This window comes from Trichomycterus rosablanca, chromosome 7 (assembly GCF_030014385.1).
Source record: "Trichomycterus rosablanca isolate fTriRos1 chromosome 7, fTriRos1.hap1, whole genome shotgun sequence".
Taxonomy (NCBI): domain Eukaryota; kingdom Metazoa; phylum Chordata; class Actinopteri; order Siluriformes; family Trichomycteridae; genus Trichomycterus; species Trichomycterus rosablanca.
The window spans coordinates 14,278,191-14,291,579 of NC_085994.1; the positions used below are offsets into that span (position 1 = coordinate 14,278,191).

Below are 13,389 nucleotides of genomic sequence, written 5' to 3' on the forward strand. Positions count from 1 at the left end.
GGTTAAAAAGGCATGGCAGCAATATACCCACCTCGACTGCAATCAGGGATCCCCCAGCAGCGGAAGACAAATTGACTACGCTAAATCAGGTAGAAAATGGGAAAAAATGCATAAAAAAAAAAAAATAATCGACTGATTTTAATTCAGGTTGTCTGCATACTTTTGGTCATGTAGTGTATGTGATAAATGCTATGTGTATGTTCACAATATGACCAAAAGTATGTGGACACACTTTGCAATTATTTAGTTTAGATAATTCAGCAATACGTACTGCAAACAAAATCCCCAAAGTAATAGGCATTTAACGTTGTGGCAAAATTTTTTTGGGCTTTCTTGGCCTTTTTCTTTTTTTTTTTTTTTTTTCCCCTTTGCAGCATCACTGTAGCCCTGTGCATGAAGAAAGATCTATAAGGACATGGTTGATGAGTCTTTGCATGCGAGTCCTTATGATTGGAAGGAATTTCAGTGGTCTGCACAGAACCCTAATTTCAACCCCACTAAAGAGCAAGACAGTCCTTTTCTCCGCATCAGTACCAGACATCACAAACGTTTTTTTTAATTCAATAGGCACATATTTCCACAGACACTCTCCACACCCTTGTGAAAGGGTTTTTTTTAAATAGTGGAGCCTGTTACAGTCCCAAATGTGGGGATACCTCCATATTAATGCCCATGTTTTTTGGAATGTGGAATGTGATGTCCAACAAGCTCATGGTCACGTGCACACATACTTAGAAAAGAAAGTGTGTGTATGTGTGTGTCTAACACACATCATTCTACTGCAGAGTGACACTGCAGTCTGGATCGATATCCAATCATACCTGCATCTCCCAGCAACAGTACAGACAATCATACACCTTCCAGATGAAAACTTAAACAGTCAACTTTTCCAAAAGTCTACATGCACAGAGGAGCACACATCTCAAAAATACAAAATGTATTTAATTGTGTATTTGTAATCACCATTGTAATCAGCATTGTTTATTATGCAGCTGGAATTTAAATAGATCTGCCTTCTCCTGGCAGTTGGTGAAAGATGGTTAACTTATGAGACAATTTCTAATCGCAGATAAGTCTGTGTTTATTTATAAACAAACAATGCACTAATTTGCTTTTGTAAATGTATACATGGGAAGGGCGTTAATTAATCTGATGCGCAATTTGGTGACTGGTGTCAATGCCGAGTTTTGAACCGAGGAGTTCAGAATCTCGGCGCTGGTGTGCTAGTGGAATATTGTATTTTAATGACAAAGACGAGAACAGTATAGACACAATGCAGTTATCACTGTTGTCTGGAGTATATTCTATTTTTTTGAATGTTAGCTGCATAAAAACCTCACTGTCTTCACTATACAAGTGTACCTATTTAGCAACACTATTAAATACTTATGTACATGTTATTCCATGGTACTAATGTGCAGGGTGGCACAGTGTCACCTCACAGAAAGAAGGTCTTGTGTTCGATTCCCAGGTGGAGTGGTCTGGGTCCATTGAGTATGGAGTTTGCATGTTCACCGCATGTCTGGGTGCACTGGTTTCCTCCTACAGTTCAAAGACATGCAGTAATGTTAAATTAGAGATACTCCTACCCCCTAGGTATGAGTGTGTGTAATTGTATGTATGTGTGTTTGCCCTGTGATGAACTGGAGACCTGTCCAGGGTGTTTCCAGCCTTTCGCCCAGTGAATCACCGGGATTAATATTTCATGGTACTTATGTCTATTCATGTGGTCAGTTATTCCTAACTCATCAGAAACATGCCTACTAACCACAAGTCTAATATGCAGTACAAACTATTAATACTATTAAAAACATTGTATATATTACTAAATGATACTATTTTATATTAAATAGTATCATCTCATATTTCTCTATCTCTTACTTTTTACTCAGCCTCTAATAAAAACAGATACTTTCATGATTTACCACCCAGACTATGTGAGATATCTCCCAAAGCTGCTAAAATAAAGTATTATGCAGAGCTCAAGGTTGAAAAGTTCAAGACTTAGTTGCCACACGTAGCTATAATTTTCCTTACCCCAGTTAAATCTTTTATACGACGATTACAGCGGATATCCAATTTCCTCTGGCTGATGCTACCCAGTATTTATATTCAGTATTTATATTCACCTTTGGGAGCCAAATACCTCTGAGGAATTAATCTAATTCAGAGTCAGTTATGCACTATCACACCTAATGGATGGCTCACACTAGGGGCTGGAAGGTAGGCTAATAGCACCGCATATCACGCTAACTTGTTTTTAAAAACAGTAAGAGGTGTGGGATCAAACTTCTCTCCATCTTGACAGATGACAGGTAGTCAATAAAGTACAAAAACATCGGAAGTGTGTTTCTCTCTGGCTGAAAAATACTTATATTTACATATTTATCTGATCAATACAGTAGAAATGTTATATGGGCCAAGTCAGTTTTCTAAAAAAAATAAAAAATAAAAAAATAAAAACAACAACAAAAAATCCACATTATTTTGACAAGAAAATACACAGACCAGACATAACATTATGACCACTGACAGGGAAAGTAAATGACACTGATTATCTCTTTATCACGGCACCTGTTAGTGGGTGGGATATATTAGGCAGCAAGTGAACATTTTATTCTCAAAGTTGACGTGTAAGAAACAGAAAAAATGATCAAGTGTAAGGATTTGAGCGAGTTTGACAAGTTGTGATGGCTAGATGAATGGGTCAGAGCATCTCCAAAACTGCAGCTCTTGTGGGGTGTTCCCGGTCTGCAGTGGTCAGTATCTATCAAAAGTGGTCCAAGGAAGGAACAGTGGTAAACCGGCGACAGGGTCATGGACGGCCAAGGCTCATTGATGCACGTGGGGAGCAAAGGCTGGCCCATGTGTTCTCAATCCAACAGACGAGCCACTGTAGCTCAAATTGCTGAAGAAGTTAATGCTGGTTCTGATCCAAATTTCAAAATCAAAATCCAATTTTAAAACATCATGTACGAATGATTTATTGTAAGGATTGAGGATATTTATGCTTTACAGTCCAAATATCATTGAGGAATTGTGGGTTTCTGAAAGAATGTTAGGTCTGTCTGTGGTTTAGACCAGGTTTTCAGTGAAAACATGCTTTACTTTATTTTCATATATCGCTTTTTAAGAACCCAAAGACGCATCACAGACAACACGTACATAGAGCATCACAGACAGCAAGTACATAGAGCATCACAGAAAGCAAGTACATACAAATACACAATACGTAGAGTACATACAAGGAGACAATAACAAGAAGACCTAATGGAGGGGCAGTCTAAGCTAAGGCAGGTTATACGCAAGTGTGAAGAGGTACGTTTTATGATTAGATTTAAACACAGAGAGAGAATTGAACTGTTTGACCAGTGGTGGAAGAGAGTTCCAGAGATGAGGAGCACATCTAGAAAATGCTCGATCACCAAAGCTGTGGAGGTTAGATGGAGGGATTGTGAGTAGCCCGGCTGTTGAAGACCTGAGAGAGCGAGAGTGTTTGTAAGAAAGAAGAAGATCAGACAAGTAAGAAGGAGCGAGACTGTTAAGAGCTTTATAGGTTACTAGAAGAATTTTGAACCGTATGCGATATTTTACAGGAAGCCAATGGAGATGTTGGAGAACAGGTGTAATACGGTTCATATTCATATTATTCTATTATAGTATGTTATAATTATTAATGTAACCAAGTTTAATTACAGTGTATGTTTTGGTTGTAGAGTAAAGCTAACAATGCTAACAACGATGCTAATTGTACTATTATTGTTATAAATAATGTTAATCAGTTATTAAGTAATCTGAATAAACATGTTTAGCTTTTATCACAATAACAAACAAAATATTAGTTTATGATGGAGATACAAATGCATGTAAATAATGTAAATCATTTTAAAAGTATGTGCACACCCTTACTTACTGACCCACTGCAAGATGCATAAATTCAATGATATTAAATACATAAATGATATTTTTCATATATTTTTCTTGTTGCTTTACAACATAAATATAAAGTTCTGTTAAAAAATGACTTTATAAGTGGTATGTAATTTTAGCAGGAGGTTATATATAATGGTGGAGTGGTATATAATGTTAGCTTGAGTTTATATAGACTGTTGTCTACCTAAACTAGAGTAAGGTAATGTTTACTATGGAAGCACTTCTGTAAGTCGCTCTGGATAAGAGCGTCTGCTAAATGCCAAAAATGTAAATGTAAATATGGTGATGTGAGCGGGTGAGGGAGTTCTGTACCATCTGAAGTTTGTGAATGGAGGAAGAACTGATGCCAGCTAGAAGTCCAAGTAGTAGTCCAAACGGCTGCACGTTATGAGGTAAAAAAATTATATAATACAATCTTAAAACTGGTCCTACCAATGCCTTTCATTTTAAAGTGGTTATTAAACAGAAAAGGAACGAGCATATATACCCAAATAAATAATAAACTAACAAACAGCATTAGTAAGTTTGCAATCTTGTGCCTCTAACTTTAGGGTCAGGACCCCATAGGCAGTAAGTCAAGGAAAAGATGAAACAGCTAGGTGAGCTAAGCTCATTTACAGTGTTTTCTTAAAGATGGGAGGACCTAAATGTTGACTTATTAACTGTATAATGGACAGCGGCAGCAGTAGTAATCATGCTTCGGCTGATTGATCAGCACAGCCATGTGATCGATGGCCTGCGTTCAGACCTTCACTCTCAGAAGTATCGTAATCGGTCTCAGTAATTAAAAGCTATTGATGGAGGGAGGGAGGGGATTTAGATTGGTGCCACAGGGACCTGCCTGACATCATCACGGTGACACTTGTTTTTTTTTCGTTATGCATTTTCTACGGTGGCCGAGAAGTGCAAAACAAATTAACATTTTAGAAAACAAAATTACAAAAAAAACCAAAAACAAATTTACAACAAAAACAAATTTACAAGAGCTGAAACACTTTTACCAATGCCGAAACAAATTTACAAATGGCCGATCTGACGGAAAGGGTAGGTAAGATACACAGGAAGTGCTTGTTGCTTACCTGCTGTCAATCAAACTGTTTCTCAGGGGTAAAGCAAATGGAGTTTGTGATGGTAATGCTAAACAATGGTGAGCGGGGGAGGAGGGGGGGGTGGTTAGGGTTGCACCTACAAAAAATATAACGGGTTTTACACCGTCATGAGAACATTATCAAAATGTTTTATTTAGGGTGTTTAACATATAATATTTTCATTCTTTATAATAATAAGTCAGAATCATATTTTAGGCAAAACAACGCACTCTGCCCACTGCGCTACTCATACAGCGGTGTATTAAACAGGTTGTTATGCTGATAAACCTGATAAACACCGCATTACTAAGAATAAAAGTGAATACTAGTTAATATAATAACCTAACGCTTTCTAATTCCCACTGTAGCAGCAGTTTCCTTCTGTTTCATACATATCACCCTGTCTCCCATTGATAAAAATACGGAACAAAGCGCGTCCTGTATCAGTTCAATACGGAACTTTAGTCTCCAAATAAAGAACAATTCTGTATTTTACGGGATGGTTGGCAACCCATGTTTGACTGTCTCTTATATAGTCAGTGAATAAAAGACAGCACCAAAGCTTTGAATCAGTCCCGCACATTCCTGCTGGTTTAATACAAGCCCCGATACACTGAGTCGAGTGTTATAAAAGTGAAACAAGCTTCAAAGCATCGGTATCAAATGTTCCGTCCCTAATAAACAATGTTTTGTCCATTTTGTGTTAATAATTTCAGCCAGTTGGGCGCTTTTGTTTTTCTTGTGAGAATTCCTTAGATGTTTAGAAGAGCGGATGGTAGATAGAGATGCACAGGCGACGTCTAAACCTCTGCACAAACAATCTAAGGACTTCCTACAAGAAAAACAAAAGCGGGTCAACTGGATAAAATGATTTCCACAAAATAGACAAAACATTGTTTAGCATTACCATCACAAACTCTGTTCACTTTACCCCTGAGAAACAGTTTGATTGACAGCAGGTAAGCAACAAGCACTTCCTGTGTATTGTACCTACCCTTTCCGTCAGATCGGCCGTTTGTAAATTTGTTTTGGCATTGGTAAAAGTGTTTCACCTCTTGTAAATTTGTTTTTGTTGTAAATTTGCCTTTGTTTTTTTTTGTAATTTTGTTTTCTAAAATGTTAATTTGTTTTGCACTTCTCGGCCACCGTAATTTTCTCCCTTTTTAGTGCGTTCAATTGCCTGATTGCGTCATTCTTCCTCTCCACCAACGCCGATCCCTGCTCTGACTAAGGAGAACGAAGCTAACCCACGCCCCCTCCGACACGTGGGCAGCATGCCGTATGCATCTAATCACCTACATTTTGACGAGTGCAGTGCAGCTCAGCGTTGTGTACGGAGGGACACACCCTAAGAGCACTCTTTTCTCATCTCTGTGCAGGCACCACCAATCAGCCAGCAGAGGACGTAATTGCACCAGTCATGAGAGAGAGACCCCATCCGGCTTAGTCCCGCCCATTTGAAAAACAGGCCAATGGTTGTTCATGTGGCCGCTCAGACTCAGCCGCCTGGCAGAGCTGAGATTCGATACGATGTATTCGAGATCCCAGCTCTGGTTCCAGCGTGTGTTTTTACCGCTGCGCCACCTGAGCGGCCCCATCACGGTGACACTTTTGATCTGTCTTTTTAAAAGTGGTGCTAGTTAAACACATCCAAGATTTGGTCACAAGTGATTATAGCAAAGCGACCCTGCTTATTTGTCTACATTTTATAATAGAGACTTGATTTTGTTTTGTAATTTAATGCATTTTTTATGATCCAGTCGCTCTCCACATACTTGATTGTACGCACAAACACATGAGCACACTTTTGACTGCAAAGATTTCAGTTGCATAATGCAATAGAGTGACGCTCCTGCGACCGATAATGTCATTTAGGGAGCTTACCTCATGAATTTTAAGAGGTTAATTGTCTTCTTCACTCCAGGGGAAAAATCGTTTTGCCAAATTGATTTTTCCATTGACATTGTGACTGTGAGTGGGGTGTCATGTTGATGGTGTGACTCGTTCACAGTATTTACAGGAACGTCTTTGTGTTCTGACACCGATCTTCCTTTCCCCCCCCCCCAAAACTCCCATTAAACTTTGCATCTATTTACTGCTCCTTCTCTCACACAGGGTGTTCTTAATTAATCCAAGATTGGAAAAATTAATTTAGCTGCAGGGTAGCTAATCAATATCCGTGTCTTAAGTTCATTAAATATCTGTCTTCTTTTTCTCTGACCCACCCTCTAGATGTAAATGTTCATTTACACGTCTCCCTAATTAATCATAAACCTCTTTTAGATCATTTAACAGAGGAAAAATAAATCAATAGGCTCATTATGATATACACATCACGTGTAAAAGATGCTCGGACACAGACATACACACGTGGTGCAAACTGAATGAGTTGTGTCTATCCGTATTCATCCAATATACACCGATTAGGCATAACATTATGACCACCTCCTTGTTTCTACACTCAATGTTCATTTTATCAGCTTCTACAATTACTGACTGTAGTCCATCTGTTTCTCTACATACTTTTTTTTTAGCCTGCTTTCACCCTGTTCTTCAATGGTCAGGACCCCCACAGAGCAGGTATTATTTAGGTGGTGGATCATTCTCAGCACTGCAGTGACACTGACATGGTGGTGGTATGTTAGTGTGTGTTGTGCTGATATGAGTAGGTGCAGGCATCATTGATCAACCAGCAGAGGTCGTAATTGCATCAGTTATAAGAAAATATAAGAAAATTCCCTTCCGGCATTCAACCCGAATGACAAGCCGAGCATTGTCTGTGTAGGTGCCCAGCCTGCCGGTAGCAGAGCTGAGATTCGATTTAGGTGGTGGATCATTCTCAGCACTGCAGTGACACTGACATGGTGGTGGTGTGTTAGTGTGTGTTGTGCTGGTATGAGTGGATCAGACACAGCAGCGCTGCTGGAGTTTTTAAATACCATGTCCACTCACTGTCCACTCTATTACACACTCCTACCTAGTTGGTCTACCTTGTAGATGTAAAGTCAGAGACGATCGCTCATCTATTGCTGCTGTTTGAGCTGGTCATCTTCTAGACCTTCATCAGGGCTCACAGGATGCTGCCCATGGGGTGCTGTTGGCTGGATATTTTTGGTTGGTGGACTATTCTCAGTCCAGCAGTGACAGTGAGGTGTTTAAAAACTCCAGCAGCACAGCTGTGTCTTATCCACTCATACCAGCACAACACACACTATCACACCACCACCATGTCAGTGTCACTGCAGTGCTGAGAATGACCCACCACCCAAATAATACCTATTCTGTAGTGGTCCTGCGGGCTAACAAAGCATGCAGAGAAACAGATGGACTACAGCCAGTAATTGTAGAACTACGAAGTGCTTCTATATGGAGCTGATTACATGGACAGTGAGTGTAGAAACGAGGTGGTTTTAATGTTATGGCTGATCGGTGTATAAACAGAATGCTCACACACTGCGCTAGCGAAAAAATAATTAAACTCAGCGATCTAGCATAACAACATTAAAGAAATGCACATTTGCCTGGCAACAAGAGGCTGGCAAGGAAGACAGCGAGAAGCCGTGATAAATAGGAAACCTTCCACATGGAGCGAATTAACACTTATGCACTTAAGCACAGGTATCTATCAAACATGAAAGATTGAAAGCTCACACACAACTGTACCTCGAACCCAACTTGCCGACCAAACTAAGCAGCACAGAGGGTTAAAAGGCAGAGGTGATCGTCAATTATTAAAAGCTGACAGATCAGCATGCTACTACACCTCTATGATCCCAGCTGCCAGTCAAACAAGACCACATAGAGGGACACAACTCCAAGCACTTGGATGCCTGCCACCACGTTACAATAAGTGTCTGGCAAAAGTAAATAAAAAAGGCTGCAGAATCCTGCCAACGTGAAAAGACTGCAATTAATTATCAAGTTTAGTGGCAGAAAGAGACTCTGCCGAGACTGAGATTGCCTTGGTGACAGACTAGCCAAGTGCTTTATTTTCATTCCTTATTACTAAATTAGTTCCTTTTTCAACACACACACATCAAGAGCGAGATAAACCAGGAAAAGCAGCAACATAATCTGTTTTCTTTTCTGACACAAGGTAAAAGCAGAATTTATTTGTATTTTTTCACTCCCACTGGTCTGAAACATATTCATATCAACATATTAGTTGTCTGAGAAGTGAGCTTGCTTTATAATACAGCAAGGCAGAGGTCAAACTAAACTTTATTCACTCATTTTCACAAAATGCTTTATCCTGTTCAAGGTCATGATGTCCAGTGCCACCCAGATACATTGGGCACAAGGCAGAAATACACCCTCAACAATCCACTGAAGTCCACTGCAAGGCGACACACTCTCACACATTCATTTAACCGTTCATATCCGAGTCTTAAAGACTGTGAGGGCCGAAGGAAATAAAAACCCAGTACCTGTACCCTCTTGTTCCACAGCCATGCCTTTGTAATGTGTGCAGCATGTGGTTTTGCATTGTCTTGTTGAAAAATGCTTGGATGTCCCTGGAAAAGATGACATCTTGAAGGCAGCATATGTTGCTCTAAGATCTATTACCTTTGTAAATTACCTTTGCCAAGGGCACTGACACAGCCCCATACCATGACAGACCCTGGCTTTTGGACTTGCTGGATGGTCCTTTTCATCTTTGGTCCAGACCAAAAAAGACCTAGAATGCTGATTCATCTGACCACAATACACGTTTCCACTGTGTGATGGTCCATCCTAGATGCCTCCGAGCTCAGAGAAGTCGACGCTGCTTCTGGAAATGGTTAACATAAGGCTTCTTTTTTTGCACAGTAAAGTTTTAAGTGGCATTTGTGCATGTAACTCTGTATTGTAGTGCTTTACAAAGGTTTACCAAAGTAATCCCTCACCCATGTGGTTATATCAGCTATTGTTGAGTGGTGGTTCTTGATGCAGTGCTGTCTGAGGAATCGAAGATCACGGGCGTTCAGCTTAAGCTTGCACCCTTGGCCTTTACGCACTGAAATTCCTCCCGATTCCTTGAAACGTTTAATGATATTATACACTGTAGAGGGAGAAATATGCAAATCCATTCCAATCTTTCTTTGAGGTTCATTGTTTTTAAACATTTAAATAATTTTCACACACATTTGTTGACAAACTGGAGATCCTCTGATCATCTTTGCTCATCAAAGACTCAGACTCAAACCACGATTACAATCACCTGTTGACATCACCTGTTTGGAATCACATCATTATTTAGTTTTGTCACCCTCATTACTAGCCCTAAATTGACATCGTCCCAATTGTTTTTTGGAATGTGTTGCAGACCTGAAATGCAGGAATGGAGGTATATTAACAAATGAAATTAAGTTGAGGTATCTCAGGTTCATCATGTCTGCAATCAAATAAAAGTCAAAGTAATGTAAGGAACACCGTGTTTTTATTTTATTTGCATTTTCCATACTGTCTCAACTTTTTCTGATTTGGGGTTGTAATTCAAAGATTACAAGTAGACTAGAGGTGATTTGTAAAATCTGCATCTTAAGTTAATTAGTAAAGCATGCTTTTACCAAACTGGTTCTCCAAAATCCCCCCACATCACAGACAGGATTTAGAGTGATGCAGACCTGTTTAAATCTCTAAATTGGCTCTCTACTGGAACAAAGGCTCTAAGAGCAGAAATCTATAACAGTGTTTCCCTTGTGAGATGAAATGCGATTTAAAAATGTCTGAACGTCAAAGACACCCGATGACATCTTCACAATGACATTTAGATTCCACTTAGCTAACACGACGCATGGAGGAGATCCACATTTTAACCCTTTTATACATGCACACAAACACTGATGGCTAAATGCAATTTTTTAAAGCACTATAATCACATTAGATGGTGAACACACTCTACACTCCCGACACTTTTTTTCTTTACTGTGGACACACCTTCTAAACCCCTGAGCTGGCTCTCTATTGGAACAATACAATGTTTACAACAGTAGAAATACACTGATCAGCCATAACATTAAAATCACCTCCTTGGTTCTACACTTACTGTTCATTTTATCAGCTCCACTTACCATATAGAAGCACTCTGTAGTTCAACAATTACTGACTGTAGTCCATCTGTTTCTCTACATGCTTTCTTAGCCTGCTTTCACCCTGTTCTTCAATGGTCAGGTTCCCACAGAGCAGGTATTATTTAGGTGGTGGATCATTCTCAGCACTGCAGTGACACTGACAAGGTGGTGGTGTGTTAGTGTGTGTTGTGCTGGTATGAGTGGATCAGACACCGCAGTGCTGCTGGAGTTTTTAAATACCGTGTCCACTCACTGTCCACTCCATTAGACACTCCTACGTAGTTGGTCCACCTGGTAGATGTAAAGACAGAGATGATCGCTCATCTATTGCTGCTGTCTGAGTTGGTCATCTTGTAGACCTTCATCAGTGGTCACAGGACGCTACCCACAGGGCGCTGTTGGCTGGATATGTTTGGTTGGTGGACCATTCTCAGTCCAGCAGTGACAGTGAAGTGTTTAAAAACTCTGTCAGCACTTCTGTGTCCACCACCCAAATTATACCTACTCTGTAGTGGTTCTGTGTGGGTCCTGACCATTGAAGAACAGGTTGAAAGCAGGCTCAAAAAGTATGTAGAGAAGAAGATGGACTACAGTCAGTAATTGTAGAACTAAACAGTGCTTCTATATGGTAAGTGGAGCTGATCAAATGGACAGTAAGTGTAGAAACAAGGAGGTGGTCATTATGTATTTATGATTTCAGAAATTAACCTAAAACATTTAATAAGTATGTAGTACACTGACCGCCTTTCTTCCAATACAGGCCTGGTGTAAATTCCGTTTGCAGTCTAAAAGACTGCAGCATTTCCTCAGATGTAGGCTGAACTGCTCAGAGGTAGAGCGATTCACATTTGAAAGTGGAAAATTGGTGGATTTCCCCCTGAAGGCTGCTAGAACATAGAGAAATAATGCATTAGGCTGGAAATCCTCTGGGCCATTCTGACTATTGTGGAGTTAACTGAAGTGATTGATCTATACACACTCAGTACAATGACCCCTCAGTCAGGGGTGTGCAGGATTTGACTGAGCCCGAGGTGCGGTGTAGAGGTGATCTCTACCCGAGCAGCGTGTAAACGTGTGTACAAATTTTCATAATTGGATATTATGGATTATTAAACATGTGTAACTCCTGCAGCTCGGAATCAATGTAAGCACTTAAACAAGCTTCGCTACACTGTAATCCAATGTGCACCGGCTGATATTAATTACACAGAAATAATCAATGCTGCCTCACACCAACACATCTCCATTCCTTCCCACAAACACATAGCAGTTCAGTTGCGACCTGAATTATTAATCACAAACTAGTCTGTAAACCTTGGATTTCTACATGAATTAGTCACATGGTCTGTACTTAAAAGTAAAGACAGCATAAACATGGACAAACACATTGTGCTTAAGATAACAACACTCAAACTTCATGTCTTTTACATTTACATTTTCTGCATTTAGCAGACGCTCTTATCCAGAGCGACTTAAAGAAGTGCTTCCATAGTAAACATTTCATTTCTCAAGTTTTAGTAAACAACAGTCGAAGAACACAAATCTGCTGAAACCTGTTAGAACCAAAGTGTTTTTTTTTTTTGGAAATGGAAGAAAAATTTTAGTAAATAAGTACAAGTCAGCTTAAGTGCTTAGTAAAAAGTGGGTTTTTAATCGTTTTTTAAAGACAGCAAGAGACTCAGATGTTCAGACAGACAGAGGAAGTTCATTCCACCACTTGGGTGCTAGAACAGAGAACAGCCTTGATGCTTGTCTTTAATGCCCATATTGATTCATCATTCACAGTCCAGGCTGGAAAGTTGATCCTATAATTTACTCACTTAGATCTATGGATTGCGAAAAAAGCAAAATCAATTTGATTTTCACAAGACATACATCAGACGAACAGGCAACACCACCTTTTGCTGCCAAAACAGCCCTGACCCGTTGAGGCATGGACTCCACTAGACCCCTGAAGGTGTGCTGTGGTATCTGGCACCAAGATGTTAGCAGCTGATCCTTTAACTCCTGTAAGTTGCAAGGTGAGGCCTCTATGGATCGGACTTTGTTTAGCACATCCCACAGAGGTTTGATTGGATTGAGATCTGGGGAATTTAAAGGCAAAGTCAACACCTCAAACTCGTTGTTGTGCCTCTCCTGAAGCATTTTTGCTTTGTGGCAGGGTGCATTATCCTGCTGAAAGAGGCCACAGCCATCAGGGAATATCGTTTCCATGAAAGAGTGTACATGGTCTGCAACAATGCTTAGGTAGATGGTATGTCTCAAAGTAACATCCACATAGATGGCAGGACCCAAGGTTTCCCAGCAGAACATTG

At 39.9% G+C, this 13,389-nt stretch overlaps 1 long non-coding RNA gene across 3 annotated transcripts in view; it reads right to left on the reverse strand.

Moving 5' to 3' along the window:
- LOC134318217 (uncharacterized) overlaps window positions 1-13,389 on the reverse strand; it is a 92,162-nt gene that overhangs the window by 24,238 nt on the left and 54,535 nt on the right. For 2 of the 3 annotated variants that reach the window (XR_010013351.1, XR_010013352.1), the window contains exons 2-4: window positions 11,816-11,958; window positions 9,908-10,062; window positions 9,449-9,792 (exon numbers count right to left, since the gene is read on the reverse strand). This is a non-coding gene — a long non-coding RNA (uncharacterized LOC134318217). The remainder of the gene's footprint in view (window positions 1-9,448; window positions 9,793-9,907; window positions 10,063-11,815; window positions 11,959-13,389) is intronic. The other variant, XR_010013353.1, reaches the window with a different exon arrangement.